Source organism: Emydura macquarii, unplaced genomic scaffold (assembly GCF_026122565.2).
Source record: "Emydura macquarii macquarii isolate MOO-44397 ecotype Brisbane River unplaced genomic scaffold, CSIRO-AGI_Emac_v2 contig_1027, whole genome shotgun sequence".
Lineage (NCBI taxonomy): Eukaryota > Metazoa > Chordata > Testudines > Chelidae > Emydura > Emydura macquarii.
The window spans coordinates 4,775,314-4,790,306 of NW_027131164.1; the positions used below are offsets into that span (position 1 = coordinate 4,775,314).

The window sequence follows — 14,993 nt, forward strand, 5'->3', positions numbered from 1 at the left end:
CATGAATCAAGTGTGCAGTGCCATAAATAGACTTCTGCTATGAAGGCTAGTGACTTTGGGAAATGTGCAGGACATAGTGGAGGGGTTTGCCACAATGGGCTTCCCAAACTGCGGGGGGGCCATTGATGGGACACCCATCCCCATCTTAGTGCCCGCCCACCTAGCGACTGAGTACATAAATCACACAGGGTACTTTTCCATGGTCCTGCAGGGGCTTGTGGATCACAGGGGTCGTTTCACAGACATCAGTGTGGGGTGGTCTGGGAAGGTGCATGACGTTCGTGTATTTCGTAACTTGGGGCTGTTCTCTAAGATGCAGGCGGGCACTTTCTTCCCTGAGCAAAAAATTCACATCGGGGGTGTGGAAATGGCCATAGTGATCCTGGGGGATCCTGCTTACCCCTTGCTCCCTTGGCTAATGAAGCCGTACACCGGTCACCTTGACAGCGAGAAGGAGTGTTTTAATAAGAGGTTAAGTAGTTGCAGAATGGTTGTAGAATGTGCTTTTGGGCGTTTAAAGGGTAGATGGAGGAGTCTCCTCACTAGGCTGGACATGACTGAGAAGAACCTTCCTTCTGTGATATCTGCGTGCTGTGTTCTTCATAATGTGTGTGAAACGAAGGGGGAAAGGTTCCCCCCAGGGTTGGCTGTGGAGGCAGAAAGACTGGCTGCCAATTATGGGCAGCCAGATGCCAGCACTACGCTGAGAGCTAACCACGGAGCGCTTTGCATTAGGGAAGCTTTGAAAACCAAGTTCTGCAATGAGATGCATGAGTGATTTCTGTTCCTGTATGTTGTTTGCCTTTGATGATCCCCCCACCCCCTTCGATATCTGTGCCCGACAAATCCCTCAGGAACAAGATATGATTTAATAAAGAAACGTTTTGGAATAATGCTAAACTTTATGGAGGGGATGCAGCGGGACTCTGTCCTGCCTCCGCTCCTCATGAAGGTCCACAAGATGCCAGAGCATGTCTGCCTGGTCCCACAGGAGTTGCAACATCTCCTGTGTAGTGCTGCAATCATGGTCCTGCATTTGTCCCATGTTCTGGACAAGGTCAGCCACCTCGTTCTTTGCTCTGTCTCTGTGGCTGCTGAGGCGTTCATGAGCTCCAAAAACATGTCATCTCTGTTTTTTTTTTTTTTTTCCTTTTTCTAATCTGAGACAGTCTGTCTGCAACATTTCTTAAGGGTCGGTCCACTGCCGAGGCATCCACAGAATGAAAGAAAAATAACAAGGAAGCCACAGTTAGCATAGTGAAGAAATTGATACAAATGTAACTATTTCAATAATGAGCCCATCATACAACGTAGCAAATGATTTCCTCTCTCTGCTTCTATTTCAAACCCTTACAGAGAGGAACTGCAGACGGCGTGGTGGGGGTGGAGACTATGCTTAAAACACATGAAGCCATGATACTGGCTACCTTGATTGCAGAGAAGAATCCTACCGTGGAGGAAGGAACAAGGCAGCCGTCTCCTGAAAAGTTTTTCGTGGGATAACAGATTACATACAATAAATTTTCAATGTGATATCAACTGATGATAAACGTAGCATTTCTCAGCACATAAAAAACTGATCCCTGGGTAACCACCCAGTACAGTCAATGAAATGCCTGAGATCCCCTTCGTGCCCCCACCACTCAAGGTAAGAAATGCTAATAATCAAGGAAACTCACCAGATGTGCCTTCCCTGGGATCATTTGTGCTGTCCTGTGTGTTGCTGGACTGCTTGGGGGTCAGGAATAAGTCCTGACTTTCTGGCACAATGGACTCCCTACTCTCCTGCACCCTGCTTTCCACAGTTGCATGTTTTGGGAGAGAAGCCAGACTGGCTGTTAGCTTCCCAGGCTTTCTGATAGGACTGGTGCAGCTCCTTGATCTTCACTTGGCACTGCTGAGCGTCCCTCTGGTGTCCCTTCTCCAGCATGCCCTGGGATATCTTCCCATAAATCCAGATTCCTTTTGCTGGCTCTGAGCTGAGCCAGAATGGACTCCTCGCTGCACATCCTGTTGAGGTCTAAGACCTCTGGTCGACTTCATGCTGGAGCGCGTTTGGGCTTTGCAGTAGCCATGCAAAGAACAGTGGCAAAGCTCTCTCCACGCTGTCAGCAAGCACAGGAAATGAAAATTCAGTTCTTCCCCGGAGCTTGAGGGGAGGGGACTTTTCCTGTTAGCGTGACCACAGAGCAGCACAGCGTAACTGGCCGGAGCAGTCAAAATGGGGCACTGTGGGATACATTCCGGAGGTCAATGAATTCGATTTAAGTCCCGTTGCATCTACACTGATGCTAAATCGATTTAACAGATTTGAATTAGGCGCTACGCCACTTACAGAGGTGGTCTTATTAAGTCGATTTTACAGGCACCTTAATTTGAATTAAGTGGTGCCAGTGTAGACGCGGGTGTAATTAAATCAAATTAAGGGAGCTTAAGTCGACTTAAGTTGCCACTGTAGGCCAGGCCTCAGACGAGTTAGATGACTTCAAGTCACCAAGGCCTGATTAAAAGCATCCTAGAATACTCAAGGAGCTGACAAGGACATATCTGAGCCATTAGTGATTATCTTCAAAAAGTCATGGAAGATGGGAGAGATTCCAGAGGACTGGAAAAGGACAAAAATAGTGCAAATATAAAAAAAGGGGGGGAATAAGGACAACCCGGGGAATTAGAGACCAGTCAGCTTAACTTCAGTACATGGAAAGATAATGAAGCAAGTAATTAAGCAATCAGTTTGCAAACACCTAGAAGATAATAAGGTAAGTAACAGTCAGCATGGATTTGTCAAGAACAAATCATAGCTTTCTAATAGCTTTCTTTGACAGGGTAACAAGCCTTGTGGATAGGGGAAGCAGTAGATGTGGTGTAACTTGACTTTAATAAGTTTTTTAATACTGTTTCACATGACCTTCTCATAAACAAACTAGGGAAACACAACCTAGATGGAGCTAGTATAAAGTGGGTGCATAACTGGTTGGAAAAGCATTCCCAGAGAGTAGTTATCAGTGGTTCACCGTCAAGTTGGAAGAGCTTGTCAAGTGGGGTCCCACAGAAACCAGTTTCAAGTCCAGTTCTCTTCAATATCGTCATCAGTGATTTAGATAATGGTATAGAGAGTACAAATATCAAGTCTGTGGCCAATACCAAGCTGGGAAGAGTTGCAAGTGCTTTGGAGGATAGGATTAAAATTCAAAATGACCGGGACAAACTGGAGAAATGATCTGAAGTAAACAGGATGAAATTCAACAAGGACAAGTGTAAAGAACTCCACTTAGGAAGGAACAATCAACAACACACATACAAAATAGGAAATGACTGCATAGAAAGGAGTACTGCGGAAAGGGATCTGGGTGTCATAGTGGATCACAAGCTAAATATGAGGCAACAGTGTCACATTGTTGCAAAAAAAGCAAACATAATTCTGGGGTGTATTAGCAAGAGTATTGTAAGCAAACCACATGAAATAATTCTTCAGCTCTACTCCACACTGATTAGGCCTCAGCTGGACTATTGTGTCAAGTTCTGGACACCACATTTCAGGAAAGATATGGACAAATTGGAGAAAGTCCAGAGAAGAGCAATAAAAATAAGTAAAGGTCTAGAAAGCATGATATGTGAGGGTAATCAGAAAAAAATGGGTTTGTTTAGTCTGGAGAAGACTGAAGGGGGACACGATAACAGTTTTCAAATATATAAAAGGTTGTTACAAGGAGGAGGGAGAAAAATTGTTCTCCTTACCCTCTGAGGATAGGACAAGATGCACTGAGCTTTAATTGCAGGTAGGGCAGTTTACATTGGACATTAGGAAAAACTTCCTAGCTGTCAGGGTAACTAAGCACTGGAATAAATTGCCTACAGAGGTTGTGGAATCTCTGTCATTGGAGATTTTTAAGATCAAATTGGATGGACACTTGTCAGGGATGGTCTAGAAGATAATGCTTGGTCCTATCTTGAGTGCCAGGGACTGGACTAGAAGACCTCTTGAGGTCCCTTCCACTCCTACTATTCTATGATTTTATAGTTCCACAGAATATCTGGGGCAGGATATGCCTATGAAATATATATATACATTTTATTTATTTATTTATGTATTCATTTACAAAAGCACCTAAGGGTGTCAACCAAAGATTAGTGTCCTACCTGCTGGGCACTTATTGAACTGATAGCCTCTGCCCCAAAGAACTGGGATATTTTGAACTTTTGTTGGGGGATGTTGATTCATCCCACTTTCACTGAGGATTGTGACCTCTTTCTAAGAAATTTGGGCCAATTTATAGTGTGAGGTGGAAACCTTTTGAAATCCATGCAAACAAGCTGAAATGTTGAGATTTCAGAGCAGTTTGGCATTGAGTTTTGGGTTCTAATCTCAAATGAAAACAGGTTATTTTTGCTGAGTCATGCCAGCAGGTGACTCTTAGCCTCATCCAGGATATAAAATCAGAAAGGCTATGGCTCAGAATCAGTTACACCTAGCAAGGGTCATGAAAGGCACCAAGGAGAGGTTCTATAAATACATGTGGCGAAAGAGATGGAAGAAGGAAAGTATAGGTCCACTACTTAGAAGGGAAGGAGAACTAATAATGGACAAGGTCAAGAAGGCTGAGGTATTTAATGCCTATTTTGTTTTAGTCTTTACTAAAAAGGCTAATTGTGATCAGATGCTTAACATAATGAATATTAACAATAAGGGGGAAGGAACATAAAATGGAGTAAGAAAAGACTATCTTAAAGAATATTTAGAGAAATTAGTCATCAGTGCCCAACAAAATTCACTGTTGGGTACTTAAGGAACTATCTGTAACAATCACTGAACCATTAGCAATTATCTTTGAGAACTCCTGGAGAAAGGGTAAGGTGCCAGAGGACTGAAGAAGGGCAAACACAGTACCTATCTTTAAAAAGGGGAACAAAGAGGACCCTGGATATTATAGACCAGTCAGCCTACCTTTGATAATGGGAAAGATACTGGAACAAATAATTAAACAAGCAATTTGTAATCACCTAAAGGATATTATATTTATAAGTACTAGCAACATGAATTTGTCAAGAACAAATCATGCCAAACCAACCTAATTTCCTTCTTTGACAGGGTTACTGGCCTAATGGATAGGGGGAAGCAGTAGATATGATGTATCTTGATTTTTAGTAAAGCTTTTGATACAATCCCACATGTCTCATAAGCAAACTAGGGAAATTTGGTCTAAATGAAATTACTGTAAGGTGACAGCAAAGCATTGATAACTAAACTTTTATTAAACTGGGGGGATTATCTGGTGGGGACCTGCAAGGGACAATCCTGGGTTTGATACTAGTCAGTATTTTTGATTTGGATATTAATGACTTGGATAAGAGAGTGGAAAGTATGCTTATACAATTTGTGGATGACACCAAGCTGGGAGGGGATGCTAGCACTTTGGAAGACAAGATTAGAATTCAAAATTACCTTGATAAATTAGAGAATTGTTCTGAAATCAACAAGATGAAATTTAAAAAAGGCAAGTTCTTTGGGGAAAAAAAATCAAATGCACAACTATAAAATTGGGAATAACTAGCTAGACAGTAGAAATGCTGAAAAAGATCTGGGGGCTATAGTGGGTCACAAATTGAATATAATCAACAATGTGATACAGCTGCAAAAAAGGCTAATATCATTCTGGGGTATATTAACAGGAGTGGCATATGCAAGTCAGGGGAGATAACGGTCCCACTCTACTCAGCATTGGTGCGGCCTCAGCTGCAGTTTTGTGTCTAGGTCTGAGCACCAGGCTTTAAGAAAGATGTGAAAAAATTGGAGAGAATTCAAAGGAGAGCAACAAAAATTATAAAAGGTTTAGAAAATGTTACCTATGAGGAAAGATTTTTTAAAAATGGGTATGTTTAGTTTTGAGAAAAGAAAATTGGGAGAGGCAGGGCCATCCCTATGGAAGACAGATCGGGATGATTGTCCTGGGCCCCGCGCTTTGGGGGGCCTGCTCCAGACCGGGCAGGAGGTGGGTGGTTGCAGCCTGCCTCTCGGCTGCGCGCCAGATCGGGTGGGAGCCGGGCAGTCATGTACTGAGGGGGCCAGGCCCCTGGTCGGGGGCCTGTAGGGGGGCACCAGGCCAGCCCTTCACGACGTGCAGCGGGGGCAGGGCACGCAGCCTGCCACCCCTCAGAGCCTTCTGGTCCCCCATCCCTGCTGCACATCGTGAAGGGCTGGCCTAGGTTGGGGGTGAGGCCACCTCATCCGAGAATCAGAACCTTAGATTGTACACCCTCAACCATATAGATGACACTTGAGTATTTCCCCTTTTTCATCACTTCCATCAGATGGTAAAGAGTAGGTTGCAAACAATACAATGATGGCAGAGATAAATGCTTTTATTATCAAAACAGTATATTCATTACCTAAGATATTTCTTTGAACTTCCAGAGTTTTTAGTAAGGACTAGAATTAGAGTACTTAGTATCTTGATTTTTATATAATATGCACAGAAATCAAATTGAAACTAATCATATTTACAGCTTCAGCTATACTGTGTACTAGGTGCATTATTGTGTACACTCATCCTAAAGAACTACTGAAATTAACAATTCACTAACAGAATCAGAGAAAATTATAGGCCTATTGAGACATCTATTATCCAAAAAAAGACCAGATTATAGCTGCTCAACTGTGAACAAGGTAGAATCATCTGAGGCCAAGCAAAACAAAATCTGAAAGCCAGCTGCTGTTATCCCTGCTTTGGATCCACATTCACATACACAAAATGATGTCATTAGTTACTCACACTTTATTTCAGTAAATAGCTCTGACTGTTATGATGCTGAGGTATGTTTATTATTTTTACCTATTTATACCACGGGCTATTAAGGGGAACTGAGTGACTCAGGAACAAAAGTGGGCCTACTGGGGAAATCAGTGTTCAAACTATAGTTCCTGGTTCAGTCTGTAACTTAGACCTGCTGTGCTCAGCCCTGTTGCAAAGGATATTTATTTGTGGTAACATGTTGTTGGTGACAATGCCTAGGGCTGTACACTTGACTCACTGATTTTTCACTTATATCTTTTGCAGAACAGTGTTATCCTGCCTACTTATTCAAAAACAGAGAGAATGTTTAGGAAGCATTGGCCAACTAATTAAATCTTACTTAATAACTTTTATAAAAAAGTACAGCCTGCTGTATTATAAGTCTAACATATGACTATCTACAAAAGTATTGTAATTTAGCTGTGAATCTTCTATGGGCTCTAAATATAAACATTATTATTGTTATCCCCTTTGACCAGAGCGGCTAGCAAAAATTTGGGGTCTTGAAGTTTCTTCCAGTTGGGAGGAGAAATTGATGATGGAGTCTAGTACCTTTTGATGCAATCTTGTTTATTTACAAAGAATGTACAAAGCCCTATTTCTCTGAACAGGGACAGAAGTAACCAAAATAAGGGCTGGTCTATTCTACAGAGTTATGTCAACAAAAGTCAGCTTTTGTCGACAGAAGAGTGGAGGTGTACACACTGAAATGCTCCCCCCACCAATGTAACACCCCTACCATGCTGACATAACAAAACCACCTCAAGGAGAGATATAGGACTTATGTCGGTTTAGTTAGGGCTAGGCAATGTCAGTGCAGACACTGCATTCCTTATATCAGCTGTTGGCTGTCATTCTTGTCAATTTCATGGCTCCAGAGCTGTGAAATTGAGAAGAAAGCTGGACAACTAGAGCCCAGCTGTCCCTGCTCCCCTGGAGAGCTGAGCAGCTGGAGCCCGCTCCTGGCTGAGAGTGGGGTGAGAAGCCCTGGGCGGTTCCCCCAGTTCCTGGCAGAGAACAGGGAAGGGAAAAGCAGGAAGACTTCTCCACCCACTCCCTCCAGCCTCTTCAATTTCACAGCTGAAACTGACAAGGCTGCCTGGCTCTCCTGAGTGGAGGGAAAGGCTGGGGTAACTGGAACCTGCTCCCCTGGGTGAAAAGTCCTGGGCAGTTTCTGGCAGAGAATGGAGAAGCCCTGGGTGGCTTTCCCTGGCTCTCAGAGGGAAATGGGGGGCGGGAGCCCACCTGGAGCCAGAAGCCAGTGGGGCAACTGGATTCCTGGCAGGGAGTTGCCAGTAGAGCTGGGAGACTGGGCTCTCCGCTCCCCACACTGCCCCGTAGGTTAGTGGAAGTGCTCCTGGTGAGGGGACACACCTCTGACCCAAGGACGGTAGTGTGGACATCAGTCATCGCAGTAATTAATGCGGTGGCTGTAAGTTGACCTAACATAGGTCAACTTATCTTTGTAGTGTAGACAAGACCTAACACAAGATATTTTCTTTGCTCACAAACCCAAACTTCTTTCAGCCAGCAGTCCTCTCTCTCTCTCTCTCATCTTTTCTCAGGGTTGTGGAAGCAGCTGCTTGTTCTGTTTCCGTGTTTCTTTCTGTTCCTCCTGTATCTCTCTCCTGCTGCTCACGCACACATAACCTTACCCAAGCAATGCCCAGGCAAAACTCCTCTACCCACATGGTTGAAATTCCTGAGTGGACTCGCATATGCCTGTGTTTTAGGTGGGAGGTTGCTTAACATGAAGGGTGGTGATTACCTCTCACCCAGAAAAACAAGGTGTAACCCAACCCCCATTATTATTATTATTTGTATTATTTTAGCAGTGTGCCAAGGAGTCAAGGACCAGGATCCCATTCTGGTAGGCACTGTACAAACACAGAATGAAAAGATAGTTCCTGCTCAAAGGAGCTTGCAATTTAAGTATAGGACAAGAGATGATAGATGGGGGAGCACAAGGAAACAATGAGACAGTATTGATCCCCATGATAGGCTGTGGTCTCAGCACACCAGCAGCTTAACCATTGTCATCGTTTTTATGGACATCATGGCAAAGGAGAGATTTGAAGGAGGATAATACATTAGTTTTGTAGATGTTTATGGGGAGCTCCTTTCAAGTCTGAGGGGTAGAATGGGAGAAAACACAAATGTGCTTCTTTGAAAATGTAACAAGTGAGTGACGGAGACTGGTATTAAGGGCCAATTGGATGCAAGAGTCGACCTTTTGATAGTGGCTGAGAAATTATAGGTAGACTGGGATAGACTATGAAGGGCCTTAAAAATGAAGACAGGAGTTGATGTTTGATGCTGCAGAGAAGAGGGAGCCAGAGAAAGGATATGAAGAGAGGGGTGAAAATGATCTTTTCAGCAGCATTCTGAATGGATATGAGTGGAGCAGGGTTGCATTTGTTAAGAGCAGAGATAAGGATGTTGCAGTAATCCAGACACAACACAATGACAGCGTGGCTGAAAGTTTTAGCTGTGTGATTTGGATAGGAAAAGTGGAATTTTAAAGATGTTATGCAGAAAGAATCTGCAAGATTTAGACAGCCTGAATGTGATGACCTAGTGAGAAGTCTGAATTGAGGATGATGCCCAGGTTAACACATAGCCATCACCCACCATGATAATGATAATGATGATGATAAACAGGCACCACGATAATGATGATAAACAGGCACATTCTGCTGCAGATCTAACACATGAAATACTAATTGACTCTATTTCTACAGCTGTGTGTCTCATTAATGTTGCTGATACACAATGAGAGGACCAAATAAAGTAAAACCAGGTTGATGTGTGATTCATAAGAAACCCCTGAAGAGTGCTTGGGAAAGCATTATCAATTATTAATGCCTTCTTAATAAAATATGCTAGGATATAAAAGTTAAATAGTTCAAAAATTGATTAATACCAAATTAAACTATAAATAAGTATTTTTAAGTTTCCCTTCAGCACAAAACCAGGAGTGGCTTTTTTGTAGTGTGAGCCAAATATTTGAATGCTAATCTTAATGTGAACATAAGAGCGGCCATACTGGATCAGACCCATGGTCCATCTAGTCCAGTATCCTGTCTTCCAACAGTAACCAGTGCTAGATGCTTCAGAGGGAATGAACTGGACAGGTAATCTTCAAGTGATCCATCCCCTGTCGCCCATTCCCAGCTTCTGGCAAACAGAGGCTAGGGACACTTCAGAGCATGATTTTGCATCCCAGCCTATCCTGGCTACTGTTCATAAACTTACCTAGTTCTTTTTTGAACCCTGTTAGTCTTGGCCTTCACGACATCCGCTGGCATAGAGTTCCAGAGGTTGACCATGTGTTATATGAAGAAATACTTCCTTTTGTTCATTTTAAATGTGCTGCCTACTTTTCTAGTTCTTGTATTATGAGGAGTAAATAACACTCCCTTATTTATTTTTCTCCACACCAGTCATGATTTTATAGACCTTTATCATATCTCCCCCTTAGTTGTCTCTTTTCCAAGATGAAAAGTCCTAGTTTTATTAATCTCTTCTCATATGGAAGCTGTTCCATAATCCTCATCATTTTTGTTGCCCTTTTCTGTACCTATTCCAAATTCAATATATCTTTTTTTGAGATGGAGTGACCAGATCTGCACACAATATTCAAGATGTGGACATACCGTGGATTCATAAAAAGACAATATGATATTTTCATCTTATTATCTATCCCTTTCCTAATGATTCGCACCACTCTGTTAGCTTTTTTTGGCAGCTTCTGCACACTGAGTTGATGTTTTCAGAGAACTATCCACAGTGACTCCAAGATCTTTCTTGAATGGTAACAGCTAATTTAGACCCCATCATTTTATATGTATAGTTGGGATTATGTTTTCCAATGTGCATTACTTTGCATTTATCAATATTGAATTTCATCTGCCATTTTGCTGTCCAGTCACCCAGTTTTGTGAGATCCCTTTGTAGCTTTTTCACAGTCTTCTTTAGACTTAACTACCTTGAGTCATTTTGTATCATCTGCAAATTTTACCACCTCACTGTTCATCCTTTTCCAGATCATTTATGAATATTTTGAACAGTACTAGTTCCAGTACAGACCCCTGGAGGACACCACTATTTACCTCTCTCCATTCTGAAAACTGACCATTTATTCCTACCCTTTGTTTCCTATCTTTTAACCAGTTACTGATCCATGAGATGATCTTTCCTTTTATCCCATGACTGCTTACTGTGCTTAAGAGCCTTTAGTGAGGGACATGGTCAAAGGCTTTCTGAAAGTGCAAGTACATTATCTCCACTGACTCAATATCGTCCATATGTTTGTTGACCCCCTAAAAGAATTATAATAGATTGGTGGGGCATGATTGCCCTTTACAAAAGCTGTGTTGACCCTTCCCCAACAAATCATGTTTATCTATATATCTGATAATTCTGTTCTTTACTATAGTTTCAAACAGTTTGGCTGGTACTGAAGTTAGGCTTACTGGCCTGTATCTGCCGGAATCACCTCTGGAGCCTTTTTTAAAAATTGGCATCACATTTGTTATCCTCCAGTCATCTGGGACAGAAGGTGATTTAAATGATAGGTTACATACCACAGTTCTGCAATTTCACATTTGAGTTCCTTCAGAACTCTTGGATTTATACCATCTGGACTTCGTGACTTATTACTGTTTAATTTATTAATTTGTTCCAAAACCGTTAATGACTCCTCAATCTGGGACAGTGCTTCAGATTTGTCACCTAAAAATTAGTTCCTATTTTATTTTAATTGCCATAGTTTTCTTTTTCAAATCAATTTGTGAACTGATTGCATGTACACATTTTTCTACTTTTTATATGCTTTTTTCTGTCCTTCAATACAAAGGACCAGTCAGATCAGGTAGAGATCACATATATTTCTGAAACTTATGCTGATCAAAAAAATATTTAGCACTTACTGGCATGTAACACTTCAAAGCATTTTACAAGCATTAGCTAATCCTCACAAACACCATTGTGCAGTAGGAGAGTGGTATTTTTTCCCCCATTTGACAAATGAAGAAATTGAAAGAGATGTTAGTGCAATTTTTTTAAATGATCACCAATTTTAGGTGCCCAATTTGAGATGGCAAGGGCCTGATTTTTTAGAGGTGCTGTAAACTTCAGCCAAAGTTCCCAAATCCTCTCACAATCCGAGAACTGCTGTAATTTATGCACCATTGCCTATGGCCCCCAGGAGCTGTTTTGTCACCTGGGAATGGCCAGAGTGTAGCAGACAATGCTTCTGCTATGCTACCTTTCCCCTAGCTATGCCTCCCTGCTCTGAGGGCAGTGCTTTGGGAACCACTGCACTGGTTCTGTGCCACCTGGGAAATCCCACTCAGCTAGGGAAATCCGCATTTAGCTGGCTAAACTGGCTTTTCAGCATTTGGTATCACTTGAGATGGCACTTGGCCTGGGATTTGGGGCCACTGGTAGTCATGTAATAGTTGAAAGAGTGGAGGTGTTGACACATAGTTTACCAACATTGGACTATCTATATTTTTTCTGCTTTGTCAGGGTTTGGAACTTTTACATTTTTACTAGATTTTTGTAAAATGCTGTATGTGTAGCTATGAAACTGAGTTTTTTTTCTCCATACTGCACCTTCACATTGTCATGAACTGCTCTCGTATGCATATATACATTTTGATCCCAGGTTTGCTGCAGCCGGATATAGACTAGGAATACATTTTGTTCTTTCCTGGAGGCTGTAGTTTTGTTTTTTGCTTTTAATCTAATTAGTTGTTAGACTGAAATTACACACTTGTTCATTGTGAATGGACCCCCCCCCCATATAGTAAATATCAGTGAATCTTCTATTTACTGATGTTGTGGTTAGATGGTCGATTTGATATATGGTTCACGTGTGTGGGTTATGCTGCTTGAGATAAAGAACTAGTACAAAGGTGAGATCGATTTGTTTCTTCTGAAACCATAACTTCAGAATGATCTGAGGACTGACCCATCATTTTTACATCCCTCAAATGGGATGAACATTTTTGCCCTAAAGCATCATCCCACGCTTTGCAGAAGACAGGCAAACGGGCACATGGAACAATGAGCCGCTCCGAGTTCCACGTCTGGAACGCCGCTGCCGCCGCCGCTTCTTCTACCCCACGCGCCACCGCGCCCAGGAACACCAAAGCGCGGGCGCCGCGCGCGCAGACGCCGCGCGCACGCTGGTGATTGGCGCGCGGCGGAAGGGACTTGAGTCAGAGTTCCCAGGGCCCGCCCCTCTCCGACTCTGTCCCTGGCTGCAGCGCGCCTGCGCAGTGGGGGGGGTTTGCCGCTCTGTGTGTGTCTCTCTCTCTCGCCATGTTGCTGTGAGTCTCTGGCGGTGGCTGAGGTTGGGGGGGGAGGGGAGGAAGGAAGGAGAGAGAGTCGAGACCCGGAGTGGGCGGCGGCGGCGGCGGGGGCAGGGGTGTTGCAGGGCCCTGTCCGGCTCTGTTCCAGGGAGCAGCGCCGCCAGCCAGCCCGTGAGTATCTCCTGGAGTCGGGCTGCCACAGGCCGCGGGGAGGGTGGGGGCAACGGGCGGGCGGAGCCCCCTTGCTACAGACCCCTTTTGTCTCGGGCTTCGGGGGCCATGTTGTGGCTGGTCATCCGGCCGGCCGGCCGGTCGGTCGCGGCCTGGTCGAGGGTGGCTGCTGTCCTCTCCCCTGCCGTTGTGCCGTTCTGCCTCGGCGGCCGGGCCCTTCTCCAGGCCATTGTGAGGGAGCAGCACAAAGGGGTGGGGGTGGGGACGGGGGAGGGGAGAACGAAGAGGGGGTGTACGTGGGGGAGGGGTGGCCTGGAGGAAGGGGGGGGCAGGAAGATGGGGGGGCAGGAAGGCGCGTGTGTAGGGGGAGGATGGAAGGGTAGTCTGCGAGAAGGAGGGGAGTGTATAGTGTGGCGGGGAAGGGATATTCTGTAGGGGGAAGGGGGTGTATGTTGTGGTGGAGGGAGTGGTGTTGTGTGACCCTTACAGGATGCTAACAACGCACCCATTTGGTGATGGAACTTACGTCGCTTTGGGTGAGTTGGGACAGGACGGGAGAAAAGAGTTGGTGAGCAGCTTACACCAAGTGATGTGATGGGATTTAGATAAGAGAGCTGAATTGATGCTTGAAAAACACAGAGCTCTGTTCCAGAGGGGTAGCTGTGTTAGTCTGTATACAGCAAAAACAACGGGAGTTCTGTGGCACTTTAAAGACTAACACATTTAATTTTTGTAGGCATAAGCTTTCGTGAGACTCAGCTCACTTCGTCAGATGCAGAGGTAGAGAGGTAGAGATCTGTGGTGGTGAAGGGAAGGGTGGTATGGAATTGGGAGACAATGCTCACTGAAGGGCTCGAGTGAGATCAAGACAGGAAATGTTTTGGAAATGTGAATGAGTTTTTTTTCATAGCTTTCGGAGCATTTAAGGCCAGAAGAGACCATTAGACCATTTAGTCTGATCTCCTGTATATCACAGGCTATTCACCCTGATACCTAAGTCTTTTGGGGGTGGGGGGGAAGTGAGGGTCAGAAGGCTAAATGCACATTTTTATGGTTGATTCCACACAATGAAATGTTGGATTTTATTCTTTTCTTTAAATAGATCAATATCTGTACACACAAATAAAATAATAGAAAACATTATTGGGAAATAGAACCATTGTCACAATACAACTATGTGCAGAGTGGATCACACTTTTTTGTATTATTGCTGATAACTTTTTAAAAAATTTGTCATTACACAAGAGATTTTTTTTTTTTTTTTTAGCTTTGCTATAAAGTTGTGTGTGTACTTCAAACTGTCTAATTCTGTCAAAGTAAAGTCATGCATGTTGAGTATTTTATACTGATCTGGTGTACTAAGCATACTGTACAAAGCAAACAAAATGTCAAAGCACTAAAATATGTGACATGTTTTACACAGTGGAGTGGTATAAAGGTTTTATCAACTGAGTTTGGGATGCCTCATTACTACCAAGTGACAATGGCATGTATGAGTTATGTAGGTCATTGCAAATGAGTGCCGATAAAACCTTTTCACCAAACACTTGTCATTTTCTATATGGTACATGTTAACAGAAACTCCTTTTTGAAATGTTGTGTGCCTTAATTATTTTATTAGTGGTCTGTTTTGTGTCTCACAACTGAAGATTCAGGCTCCTTTACTTACCATGATTCAAACTGTAGGCCTTGAAGGGAGAGGAAAATGAAA

At 43.4% G+C, this 14,993-nt stretch overlaps 1 protein-coding gene across 4 annotated transcripts in view; it reads left to right on the forward strand.

Moving 5' to 3' along the window:
• PUM2 (pumilio RNA binding family member 2) overlaps nucleotides 1-14,993 on the forward strand; it is a 148,592-nt gene that overhangs the window by 4,738 nt on the left and 128,861 nt on the right. For 2 of the 4 annotated variants that reach the window (XM_067544718.1, XM_067544721.1), the window contains exon 1: nucleotides 13,172-13,282. The exons of 1 other annotated variant lie outside the window; for it this stretch is intronic. The gene's annotated coding sequence lies outside the window, so the exon portion shown is untranslated. Of the gene's footprint in view, nucleotides 1-13,171; nucleotides 13,283-14,993 lie in introns of those variants that run through there. One more of the 4 variants, XM_067544722.1, reaches the window with a different exon arrangement.